At 41.8% G+C, this 12193-nt stretch overlaps 1 protein-coding gene across 1 annotated transcript in view; it reads right to left on the bottom strand.

Moving 5' to 3' along the window:
• The window catches only part of LOC117821375 (helicase ARIP4-like), a 123150-nt gene that overhangs the window by 87715 nt on the left and 23242 nt on the right, over positions 1 to 12193 (bottom strand). Inside the window, exon 2 of the mRNA XM_034695586.1 lies at positions 5961 to 6129. The gene's annotated coding sequence lies outside the window, so the exon portion shown is untranslated. The remainder of the gene's footprint in view (positions 1 to 5960; positions 6130 to 12193) is intronic.

The following is a 12193-nucleotide window of genomic DNA, read 5'->3' as shown; positions in this document are numbered from 1 at the left end:
TACATTCTGTTACATCATGTTTATTTTGAAACCATTACTTGAAATCTCTGAAAACTATACCATGGAGTAAAAACTAGGGATGCACAGAAAATTCGGCCACCGAAAATTTTGGGCCAAAAATCGAAAAAGGCACTTTTGGACGAATTTTCGGAAGACTCATCACCAAAACAACACAGCCGACACAGAATGTTGTGATGACGCAAGCAAAAACCACGTCCGGTAAGCGCTTGTCTGGATAAGGGCCAAAATGTCTGCATCTGTTCTTCCCTTAATGGCAGCACTAAAGCGTCCTCTAAGCAAAGAGGTTTCACTGAGATCTATTCAGATCCTCTGCATTTCATCGTGACTGTACTGATCCATGTTACAAATATCATTACTTGGATGTGGGTATAAAGCAGCGCACACGTTAAATGATCCAGGCCGTGATCTTTGGAAATGTTAATGGTCGCAGGGCGTGGGTGGGGGGCGTGGCTGGGGGGAGAGGTCAGGCCGTCTGGAGGGGGCAGGGGGGATTGGCCCTGCCGCCTCCGCCCTCCCCCCGCTCCGGCGCGCCGGTTGGTGGGCTCTGGTCCTGGTCCTGCCTGTCTGCCTGGCTGTCTGCTCCTGGTGCCGGGCCCCCTCGGCCCTGGTGGCTCCTTTGGCTCCGTCTTGGGGGGCTGTGGGGGCGGTGTTGTGGGGGTGTCCCTTGGGGGGGCTGCGGGATCTCTCCCCCCTCGCCCCCCTTTCCTCCTACTGGGTGACCTGGGGGTCACCCTGGGTGCTCCGGCGGTACCTGCTTGCTTCCGGTCTGGGTCCTTGGCTTGTCCCCTGGCCTGGGTCTCCCGCGGCGGGTTGGGTCCTTCGGTCTGACGGCTCTCGCGGCCCGGGTGCCGGGCCGTACCGCTCGGCTGATCTGACCCAAGTGCTTTCATCTGCACCAGTGGTGGTCTCGTTACACAAATAGAACACAGCACGGCGGCAACCCTCTGCGACCCAAGCTTCAGTAATGATTGTGGACACTAAGGGTTGCTTAATCATTAGTATCACCCCACGGATTTTTTTTTGGCATCATGGTGAGATGGTCCCTCTCCATCTAAGTGTGTTAGGTCTCTCTCTCCTTCTCTCTCCCTGTCCCTTTGTATATCCTTATGTAATCTTTCTTTCACTTTCTCTTATTTTTTTTTTTTTTGGTCCACCTAGGTGTTCACGCCCTCTTTTACAGAACATGATATTAGCTGCCAATAAAAGATAGGCCAGAGTTCTAAGAGGGATGGTGATGGTTGCATGCACACAGTCACAAGCACAGAAGAAAAAGGTTTTCTTTCTTTTCTTTTGCTGCAAGAATAAATTGCATGAATATTTGACAGTTTGTGACAAACATGACACAAACCAGAAATATATATGCAGACAAGAGAAGAGAAAAAAAGAAAAAGGGAAAAAAAAAGAAAAAAAAAGGAAATGTTAATGGTCAATTATTGATTAATCATTAAAAAAAACGAAAATGTTCTCCATGTCAAAAACAATGCCAATGCATCTTTTCCTCTAAATAAAATTACCTTAGAGACAAGATGTATATAACCGACGGTACTGAATATATATGGATCATATTGAGGAGTTCAAAATGTTAAACACGCTGAATATCATCATGTGGAGCAGGCTCATAATCTCTGCAGACATACAGTCATAAAAGTGAAGGCTCAGACTTCAACAAGAGAACTGAACAGAAACATATTTCAGACTCAGTGTCCAGTTTTCTGTCTACTTGTTCTTAATGAGAAAAATAAGCATGTGAACGTGATCAGGTGTCAGCCGGGAGTGCAACCGGGTCAGAATCAGTCCGGTGGTGGAGAAAAAAACTCTTGTGGGGATTGTGTGTCTCCACTGTGCGCAACACCTTCAGTCAGCTGATTCACATGAAACATGCTTTAAACTTCAAACACCTCCCTGATAGCTGAACCAAATATGAGACCACATGATGTTTGTTCCACAGGATAGAAAATCAAACAAAATAATGTATTGGAGTTAGTTCTTCATATCTCTACTCTCCATCATCCTGTATATCTCCTGCTGCTTCTCTCATCACCTGATCATGGGCGCTCACTCTTTAAAGTATTCACCAATCAGTTTTTGCCCCGGCATCTATCAACCATTCATCCTGCTGCTGCCAAACTTTAAATCTGTTGTTCTCTCTGCTCCGTTAGTTCAGTGTGGATCCATGTTAGCCGCCTCCAGCCTAGTCACCTCCACTCCTTATGGGTGCTCGAGTTTAGTTCACCACACATCCACCCTTCATCATGGTCTGGGCTCTATCAGGGGGTATTCTATCCTGCAGACAGCCTCATCAAACCTTTCATGATACAAAGATGTCTAAACTCCGAACGCCAAAGATATTTCACATTGAGCATCCATTTAAAAATATTGTAAAATGAATCACTGTTCAGTCGTAATTCAGTCTCAGCAGATGTGTGTCTAACATGAGTGTGGTCCTGCTGGAGGTTTCTGCCTGTTTCCAAAACTATACAAGTGTTAAGTTTAAACAAGTGACTGTGTTAGCTGGGGACTTGGCTGAACGGGCTGGTGGATTCCATCAGCTGATTAAAACAGAAAGAGTGCTAATATGTCAGATTTTACTCATCAGCTACGTCTTTAAGGAACAACTAAACAAAGAGGCATCTGCAAGGACTCTTTCCATTTCCAGCAGCTGTTTGAACAACAATAACCAAAGACGCAGTCACTGAGTCATCATGATAAGGTTACTGGTTGAACAAAAGCATTGCTGCGCACATTGCTATCTCTGTGTGCAACATCTGTGCCAGCTCAGAGGGTTTTATCAGCTGCCAGACTCTAGCTGATAGACTCTAGAGGTCTCCACTTTCACCAGAGCATCTTTTTCATGTTGTGAAAAACAGTTGAAGTGTGTGTGTGCTGGGTGTTTAATTTAGACTAACAACAACACGTTCATTTTTAACAGTCTTAAAATATGAATGTAGGCGTCAGTGTTGTTACTTTGTAGGTCTGTTTTTGGTGTTTTTTCTTTTGACTGATTTTGACTTTGATTTATATTTGAGTATCTACATTGATGAAGTCATTTGTTGTTACATTGAATGGGTGGGTGTGCCATATACTGTAGTTAGACACATATCAAGAGGCATTGTTTATGTTTCTTTTATATCGCACATCACAAACAGCTCCACATTCCAGCAGCATGTAAAGTAGCCTTCATTTCAGTTATTAAAGAACTGGGGATGTCCCGATCAGCTTTTTTGGCCCCCGATCCGATTTTTTCATATTGAATATTTGCCTATACAGAGTCCTGATCCTATACTTGTGTTTGCCGAGATAATCGTTACACAAGAGATTAGAGAGTTGATCTGCACAATGTTTTTTTTTATTCAACAAAAAAAAAGTAAATACAAAAATAACTAAAACATGTCTTATTGTGTTGCCTTTCAGGGAAGATTATGTTGAGACTTTTATTTTGGTAAGGCTACTTTTATTTTGAAGGTCATTTTGTTATGTTTGTAGACTGCGACTTTGTTCTAGTCTTTTCCAGAGAGTTAGTTCAGTGAGAGCACATGGCTTTGTTTCTTCCTTTTTGGACACTGTAAGCGCCACAGACGCAATGGCTGTTTCCGAAACCGCCTACTATACTAGCAGTACGTACTGATTTGTCCATAATTCAGTATGTAGTAAGTAGTATGTAAACAAGAGCAAAATCTGCAGTAAGCCAAAACTCCCCGGATGTCTACTGATACGGGAAAATTTCACAGTATGCATCGGACCAGTCTGCCTCACGTACTGTTTCCCACAATGCACAGCGCTCGTTCTGCTTTTTCTTTTTCCTTCTTTTTTGATGGGAGGAAATCCGTTTTTGGGTGCTGTGAAAGATGTTGAATTACATATAAAACACTACCTCACTTTTTAAATCATCAGTGATGTTAAAGAAGCAGTTTCTCTATCAGCTTGGTCGTTGTTTACTTCCGCTTTCTGAAACCGGAAATCTAGTCACGTCTGACCCAGCATCCTGCAGACCAGATCCAACAGAACAGTCAGACTACATACTAAATTCAAACACAGTATGTAGTAGGCAATACCTACTGCCTACTACATTAGTAAGTAGTATGTAGCAGGCGCTTTCGGAAACAAACAATGTCTTTTCACTATGTTGTCTTCGCTGCAGCGCAGGAGCTGCAACCTTCCAACCAGCTAAACTCTAACATATACAAAGAGGACTTGAGTCGTAGTATTGTTTCCTGTGGCTCTATCTGTTTATGAAGATGAGCCACAGTAAAGCCACAGGAAACAATACTACGACTCAAGTCCTCTTTGTATAAGTTAGAGTCTAGCTGGTTGGATAGTTGCAGCTCCTGCGCTGCAGTGCAACTTAATCCAGCTAGCATTGATGTAAAACTCATAATCTGTTTTAAATCTCTGCTGTATGAGACCAAGAAACTGGTGTGCTTCATTACAGCACGCTTTAATCAGAGGCTGCTCTGAACGCAACTCTCACCAGAAAGTGTGTGATTCACAACGGCAGCATCCGACTGAGAACGTAAATACACTGTGTTCCAAATTATTATGCAAGTTACATTTTTGTGAATATTTTAAAAACTCTGTTAACAGTTGTTTTCAAATTTGTCAAGAAGTCAGATAGTGAATATATTTCTTCAACTGTGTGGTTGAAATGATGCTTTTCGGCTGTATTTTCAAATAAATGCAGAATCTGCAGAAATGAGCGTGCCAAATTATCATGCAAGTTGGTGATAAGAGCATATAACGTGTGAAAATGAAAAACTAGGCACCATTTTAAACGTTCTATAGATTGAAAATAATAATATTTACTACAACTGTATTCAAACTAGGGCTGAACAATTTTGGAAAATAATCTAATTGCGATTATTTTTTTCCTTAATTTTGCGATTGCGATTTAATATGCGATTATTTTTTCAAGGTCATCTTCTCATGTATTTTTCAACAAACAAAAGCAATAAATCAATCTGTATTATAATGAACAATATTACATTTATTATACACAAACTGTTCTTTCTCATAGGCTAGACTTATGTTAAGATAAAAGCAAATGAAGCATGAGTTCATATGAAAGAGGGTTTATTTATCTACTTGAATTACAGTTGTAAACTTACTAAATACTTTGACTTGCAGTCTTGTAAGCGTTCACCACAACTACTTAACAACATTCTGCCAAACAAGGGTTTGAAGTTTAAAGCATGTTTCATGTGAATCAGCTGACTGAAGGTGTTGCACACAGAGGAGACGCTCAGCTGGGGGCTGCGGCTGAGTGACAGGTCTCTTTTTTTCTCCGCCGTCAGACTGATTCTGACTCGGTTGCGCTCCTGGCTGAGACCTGACTACATAAACATTCTAATATTTCTCAATAAGAATGAGTAGACAGAAAACTGGACTCTGTGAGTCTAAAATATGATTCTGTTCAGTTGTCCTGTTGCAGTAAATCCACATGTTGTCTGGGTCTTCACTGACTCTGCATCTATGGAGATTATTTATAAGCCTGCTCCACATGTTGATATTCAGCGTGTTGATTATTTTGTACGCCTCAATATGATCGGTTCTTCTGCTGAGGCCATTTTTAAGGATGTCAACAACAACACAACAAATCAAAACTTAGCGTGGCTGAAGTTGTTTATGTCCAATATAACCTCCTTTTCTTTCAGTGAGGGTCAGAGGTCTCTGGTAAACTGATAAACTGACCCTCACTGAAAGAAAAGGAGGTTATATTGGACATTTGAGAAACACTTTAGATTTCAAATGTTTCAAAGACATTCACAGTTTCATTTTGTGAATGTCTTTGAAAAATTGCAAATTGCAGCCTTCAGCTGTTCAGTGACTGGGACATCCCTATAAGAACATGATGAACTGATTCAAATCCCAATACAAGAGGCTACATGTAACATAGTGTTGGACAGTGTTCAACCATGATGGACTGTTTCTGAGTGTTTTCTTACCTTCAGTTTAGTCAGCTTGGCAATATCTAAATTTCTGTTTCATCAACTTGGTAATTAGTTGCTTGGGAACATCGGCACTCTGTCAATTGGCAGTCACTTCAAGGCGCTATATCATCACCGGACGATAAGTGACGGGTCCTGAGATTGCTTTAAGATTGATGGTTGATATCTGTTGGAGAGAGGAGAGATTAAAATCAAGTTAGAAGATTCTCTTACTGAAGACACTGATGTTAAGTCCATGTTATACCGACATGTGATGGCAGGCTGCATGATTCTTGTAGCGTTAGCATCATCTCAGCCCACAGGTTATCTCAGTTAACTGTAAATACTTTGTGTTCATGTGACAACCACAGCCGGATCAAAACGTTCCTGCTGTTTCACACAGAAAGTTAAAATCCTCTTAAAAACAGGAAGCATGGGATTATTCTCATCATCTTACCTTATGTCAACTCACACAACGGAGCAAGGATATCTAATACAGCTAACATTGCAGTGAGGAGTTTAAAACTACTTTAAGTGAGAAGCTAGTTAACATCCCTGCGTGTGGAGACAGGATGCTGATGAGAGACTGGATGAAGGGCAGTAAGGGAGCTGGACAAAGCCTGGGTGATTTCAGGATAGAGGGGGTTTCAGGGTAAAGGGGGAGGGGAACAGTGTGGTCTGTCTGGTGTCCTAAAAACATCCCAATGACCAAAGGGGGGGAGGGAGGGAGATAACCTAAATATCTCTAATAAACAAATATAGGACAACATGTCGTCTAATCTCCTCCTGAATATGACAGTGTACAGGGACACCATGACACCACGGCCTTATCTCCAGTTTAAATATTTTTTATTGAGGTAGCAATAATAAAACATTCATTATTACAGATATGTTCCTCCTTTTAAATCAATTTAACAGACAAACAGTAGTGGTGCAACGGATCACCGTTGATCCGTGATCCGTACGGATGCCTCTCCACGGTTCGGCATGGACGTGGTCCGCGGATCGGTTGATGAAAAAAGATGCGCGTGTTCACGTGATGACCGCATGTTCAATCCACACTCACTCGTGAAGCGCAGCGGTAGTCATGGAGAGAGTGAAGGAGCAGAGGGACTTGAAATCCCTCCTGCATCTCTTAAGTCACATGTATGGGAGCATTTTGGTTTCCCTGTGAAATACAGTGAATGCTGAATGTGCTTGAGTCACGTTATGAAACTCCGTTGCGCACCAACTAGACCAGAGGCAGTCAAAACGCGGCCCGCGCGCCGCATCCAGCCGTCTATTTGTGGCCCCCGAACTGTTATTCCTTCACTCTGTGTTTTGGTCGGGTCACCGTGTGTTTACCGGGACTTGTCTCCATGTCAACGATACGCAGACAGGCTGTTACTGGGTCACTTAGAGTCCACTGCGAGTGCAATTTTTAACTTTCACTTTGGTTTATGGAGCAGTTCACATATTGGCACTTTGCCAGCTGTAGGACCCTAGAATAAAACAGTGTGTTCACAGTTTGCAGCTCAAAGAAAAGTGGACGGTGAAAATCAGAGATTGAAAGAAGAATAGAGAGAAACTTTTGAAGTTCCTCTGCTCCTTCACTTGCCATGCCATGAAATGCAGTGAATGAGGCAGGGCTGGGCCCACAGATAGGGTGCTTTGCACATGCAGTACATTTTGAGTTGAATGTTGTTTTTATTTAATGGGCAAAAGTTTAGAAGTGTTTTACAGAATAAATGGAGGGACAAAGTTGTATTTGTCTTGTCTCCTTTTTTGTTTTTTTGTTTTTTTTTTGCTGATCCGAAATATGATCCGATCCGTGACTCAAAACCGTGATCCGATCCGAACCGTGGGTTTTTTGATCTGTTGCACCCCTAACAAACATACAAGTCAACAGTGAGTAACACTAAATGAACAACAACAACTGCAACAACAACAAAAAAAGGAAAAACATAACTCAAAAAACACCCACCCCTTGGTTTTTTGAACCAGGCTGTAAACATGTTTATTAGTGCTGTAAAGATCAGCCTCTTTGAATGGGTGTCTATGTGGTTTCCTGTGTTTCTGCAGCCAGCCACAAGTGGACGCTCCATGAATTGCAGTTTATAACACTTCCGCATGGGCTTCATATTTTGAGACCGGAGGTTGCCGCTTTGTTTTTTATGCATTTGTAGATCACACCCGACAGAACTGTCGCAAAAGTCACGTGTAGGCAGACAGCCAATGAGAGGACTTGTGTGTGTTTTTATGTCATTGCTAAAAAACACATAGACTTTTAAGAGAGTCATCACAAGTTTGCATTTGTAACTTCTACATTTACAGATCTGTGTACAGGTCTGTGGATTCATGTACACATTTGTGAATATGTTTACATATTTGTAGATGTGTGTATGCATTTGTGGATCAGTTCACGAATTTGTGAATCTTTGAACGCATTTGTGGATCATAATACACATTTAACAATACTTTTGCAACAATAATAGCTCCATACTTCCTGCCATTTCAAAAGGAGCCCATTAAAGGGGACATATCACACTTTTTTCATCAATTTATATTGGTCTAAGAGGTCCCCAAAACATGTCTTTAAAGTTTATGCTCAAAAAAACACTTTGAAATCAGATTTTGGTCTGCCTGAAAAACCCTCTTCTTCATTCCTCATCAGAACACTCTGTTTTCTCTCTGACCACGCCCCCTCAGGAAGTGGATGTGCCTCGGCTCTCCAGCACGTTGATCTAATGTTTACATGTTGGCTGAATATACACGGCTGCTCAGAGATCGCGTTACTTCAACCCTCTGAATCTGATCCTGATGGAGAGGCGCCTGCAGCAGGACCTTTCTGAAGGATTGGTCATAGATTTAGTGTTTCTTGTTGTTTTATTTATCAGTATGTAGACGTGTGTCTTGGTACACAGCTACGAACATGTAGCTATGTGGCAATGCTAACTAGCGCTAACACTTATCCATGATAAATAAAAATCATCCACTAGATCTTCAAATCTGCAGACGTGGGGAGTAAAACCGACCTCTGCCAGAAAGGCAGCAGAACCTTTCTGAAGGATTGGTCACAGATTTAGTGTTTCTTGTTGTTTTATTTGTCAGTATGTCGACGTGTGTCTTGGTACACAGCTACAGCTACAGCTACAGCTACAGCTATGAACATATAGCTATGTGGCTATGCTAATTAGCGCTAGCACTTATCCATGACAAATAAAAATCATCCACTAGATCTTCAAATCTGCAGACGTGGGGAGTAAAACCGACCTTTGTGTTTATTAAGACAGCCTACAACTAGCATGCCTCCCTCCTAAGCTCCTTGTTAGCACACATTTGTGCAGGTAATGAAAAACAGAGGGGGGATTCAGTATTATTTTATACAGTCTATGGGCTGAACAAGCTCCGAGCTCTGACTCCGTGACAGACCGGATATTGTTGTTACGTAACAAAAACACGGAAGTCTGAAACGGCTGGTTTCACACACATTTACAGAAAGGTGGAGAAATCAGAACAGGGGCAGAATGGATTTTTTTCATTCTCGGGGGGTTTGTAGACATGCCAGGGAAACATATTTCAGGTAGAGAACCATTAAAAAGTCCATTTTGCATGATATGTCACCTTTAATGTTTTATTGTAATTAGTTTAGTTTGTTTCTTCAATATAATGAAGAAGGGGAACCCAAGTCTTGTTCTATTGCCCCAGATTATTTGATAGTGAGGCAAGATTCTCTCCATATGAGAGAGTTTTACCATTTCTTCCAACCACACTTTGAAAGGTGGAGCCTAAGATGAGTTTTTTAGCTTTTATGAGTCTGTCGGACAGCAGTTGCTGCTGACTTTTATTTAACTGGAAAGTCTGATCAGAAACTCCAAGGGGGCCAGGTTTCAAAATGACATGCTACATTTCTGAACGAGTATTGAATGCACTAGACCAAAACAGAGTTAATCCTGGGCAGTCAAAAAAACTATGAAGACAGTTTGCTTCTCTGCGATAGCTTTTATCACAGAGTGATGATATATCTGGAAATAGGTATGAAACTTTGTCTTAGTGTAAAGAAGATGGTGAACTATCTTAAATTGAATAAGGCGGTGTCTAGAGTTGGCAGAGTGTTTATGTATGTTCTCTCGAGCTTTATCCCAGAGAACATTTTCCATCTCTACGTCCAACTCCAGTTCCCAATGAGCTTTTATCGGGCTTATCTTCAAAGTGAAACCTTCGTGCATTTAAATTCAAATCTTGATTTGATGTAAAACAACATGGAAAGGTAATATTTGCACGTTAGTGCATTTATCAGATTGATGTACCAGTCCCTGATCAACTTTTACATCAAGAAAAACAACAACAAACTATGATGAATGTTTTCATGTGCTACTTTCAGAAGCTGGAGACGTTTTTATGTGGGTATTCCATAATAAGTCCATTAAAGCTCCTGTGAGGAGTTTTAACTGGTTATGAAACAGACTGAAATTAAAAGGGACACCTTTTTATGACCTAAAAACACAATCAAGACCATTAGGGAAAAAGACCGGCTGTTTTTTAATTTGTATTTCTTAATGTCTGTTACTGCTGCGAAGGGGTGGATGTCAGATGGTCCATTTAAAGCACTCTGAAGAAAAAGCCTTTTTATACTTTGTCCACAGCAAATACTCATCTTGAGTGATACATCTGACTGTTCAGACAAGATCATCCTCGCAGTCTGACATTACAGCTTCATCCTGTAACTGGAAGCCACAGGGACCTAAGGGGGCCTAAGTGATAATTAAACTAATGGTGATAAAGGTTTTCATTAGCGCAAGGCTGATGTTTATCATGTGTTTCTCATTGTAATTTGGACTGCACCCCTTCCCTCCAAACACTAACACTGAAGAAACTATCTTGAATATGCAGAATGTCCACAAGGATGCAGGTTGCTGATCTGTATGAAATAACACACACTTCTCTGATAAGAATTTAGCTTATTCATGATTTCTCAATCAACTCAGCCTTTCCAAAGATCCACCCAACACAATAACCAATCAATAGGGATGTCCTGATCAGCGTTTTCAGCTCCTGATCCCGATCCGATTTTTTCATATTAAATATTTGCCGATACAGAGTCCCTATCCAATACTTGTGTTTGCCTTGATAATAGTTACACAAGAGTTGAGAGTTGAGCTGCACACTTTTTGTATTCCTTTAACAAAAATAAGCAATTAAAAATAGAACTAAAACATGTCTTCTGTTTATTACATTGAACTGAATCCAGCTATCATTGTTGTAAAACTCAATCTGTTTTAAAGCTCTGCTGTATGAGACCAAGAAACTGCTGTTCTTCATTACAGCACGCAAACCAGAGGCTGCTCTGAACGCAACTCTCACGAGACAGTGCGTGATTCACAACGGCAGCATCCAGCTGAGAGACGTAAATATATCCGGAGTGACAGCGAGATCAAAACACGCCCGGCTGCATGATACTAGCTACGGCGTGGCATGCTAATGTAACAGACTGTCCTGTGTTTGGTTCATGTGTTTGCCTTTTTGAACCATATGTCCCTGCAGAGTTACCGTAGGGTGCGTACAGCAGATGTTTTTCTGGAAAGTGTCTGCCGGTTCTCATGTGAGTTCTAAATCAATGTCCCATTTATTATTTTCTCAAAAACAGTTAAGAGAACTCATAACTAGGGATGGGTACTGAATTCGGTACTTTTATAGGTACCGACCAAATTCTGTCGGTACTACCTAGTACTGATTCACGTAAAATCAAACGGTACCATGTTTTGGTACCTAAACGCATCCTTGTGACTGTGATGGAGTGGAAGAGGAGGTGATTTTCCATACTTTCGCGCTGTAATAAAGTCCGAGACTGACCGGGTGGACGTCTCTGCTCTATGCTCTCTGCATCTACAAAAACTACAATACGTACAGAACTCTGCTGCCCGGCAACTCACCTACTCCCGCTCCAGAGACCACATCACCCCTGTCCTTCAACAGCTCCACTGGCTCCCCGTAAAACAGCGCATCCATTTCAAGATCCTGCTCACCACGTACAAATCCCTCAATAACCTGGCCCCCCCCATACCTCACTGACCTTCTCCGGTACTACCACCCCTCCCGCCGTCTCCGATCCTCTGACTCCAACCTCCTCACTCCCATCACTAAATCCAAGCACCGTACCTTGGGGGACCGGGCCTTTGCCATAGCCGCCCCCACCCTCTGGAACTCTCTCCCCCCACACATCCGTGCTTCTGACTCACTTCATTCATTTAAGAAACAGTTAAAAACGTACC

Source organism: Notolabrus celidotus, chromosome 11 (assembly GCF_009762535.1).
Source record: "Notolabrus celidotus isolate fNotCel1 chromosome 11, fNotCel1.pri, whole genome shotgun sequence".
NCBI lineage: Eukaryota > Metazoa > Chordata > Actinopteri > Labriformes > Labridae > Notolabrus > Notolabrus celidotus.
Note: the sequence above shows the minus strand (reverse complement) of the source record. Positions and strands in the feature narration are given on the sequence as shown.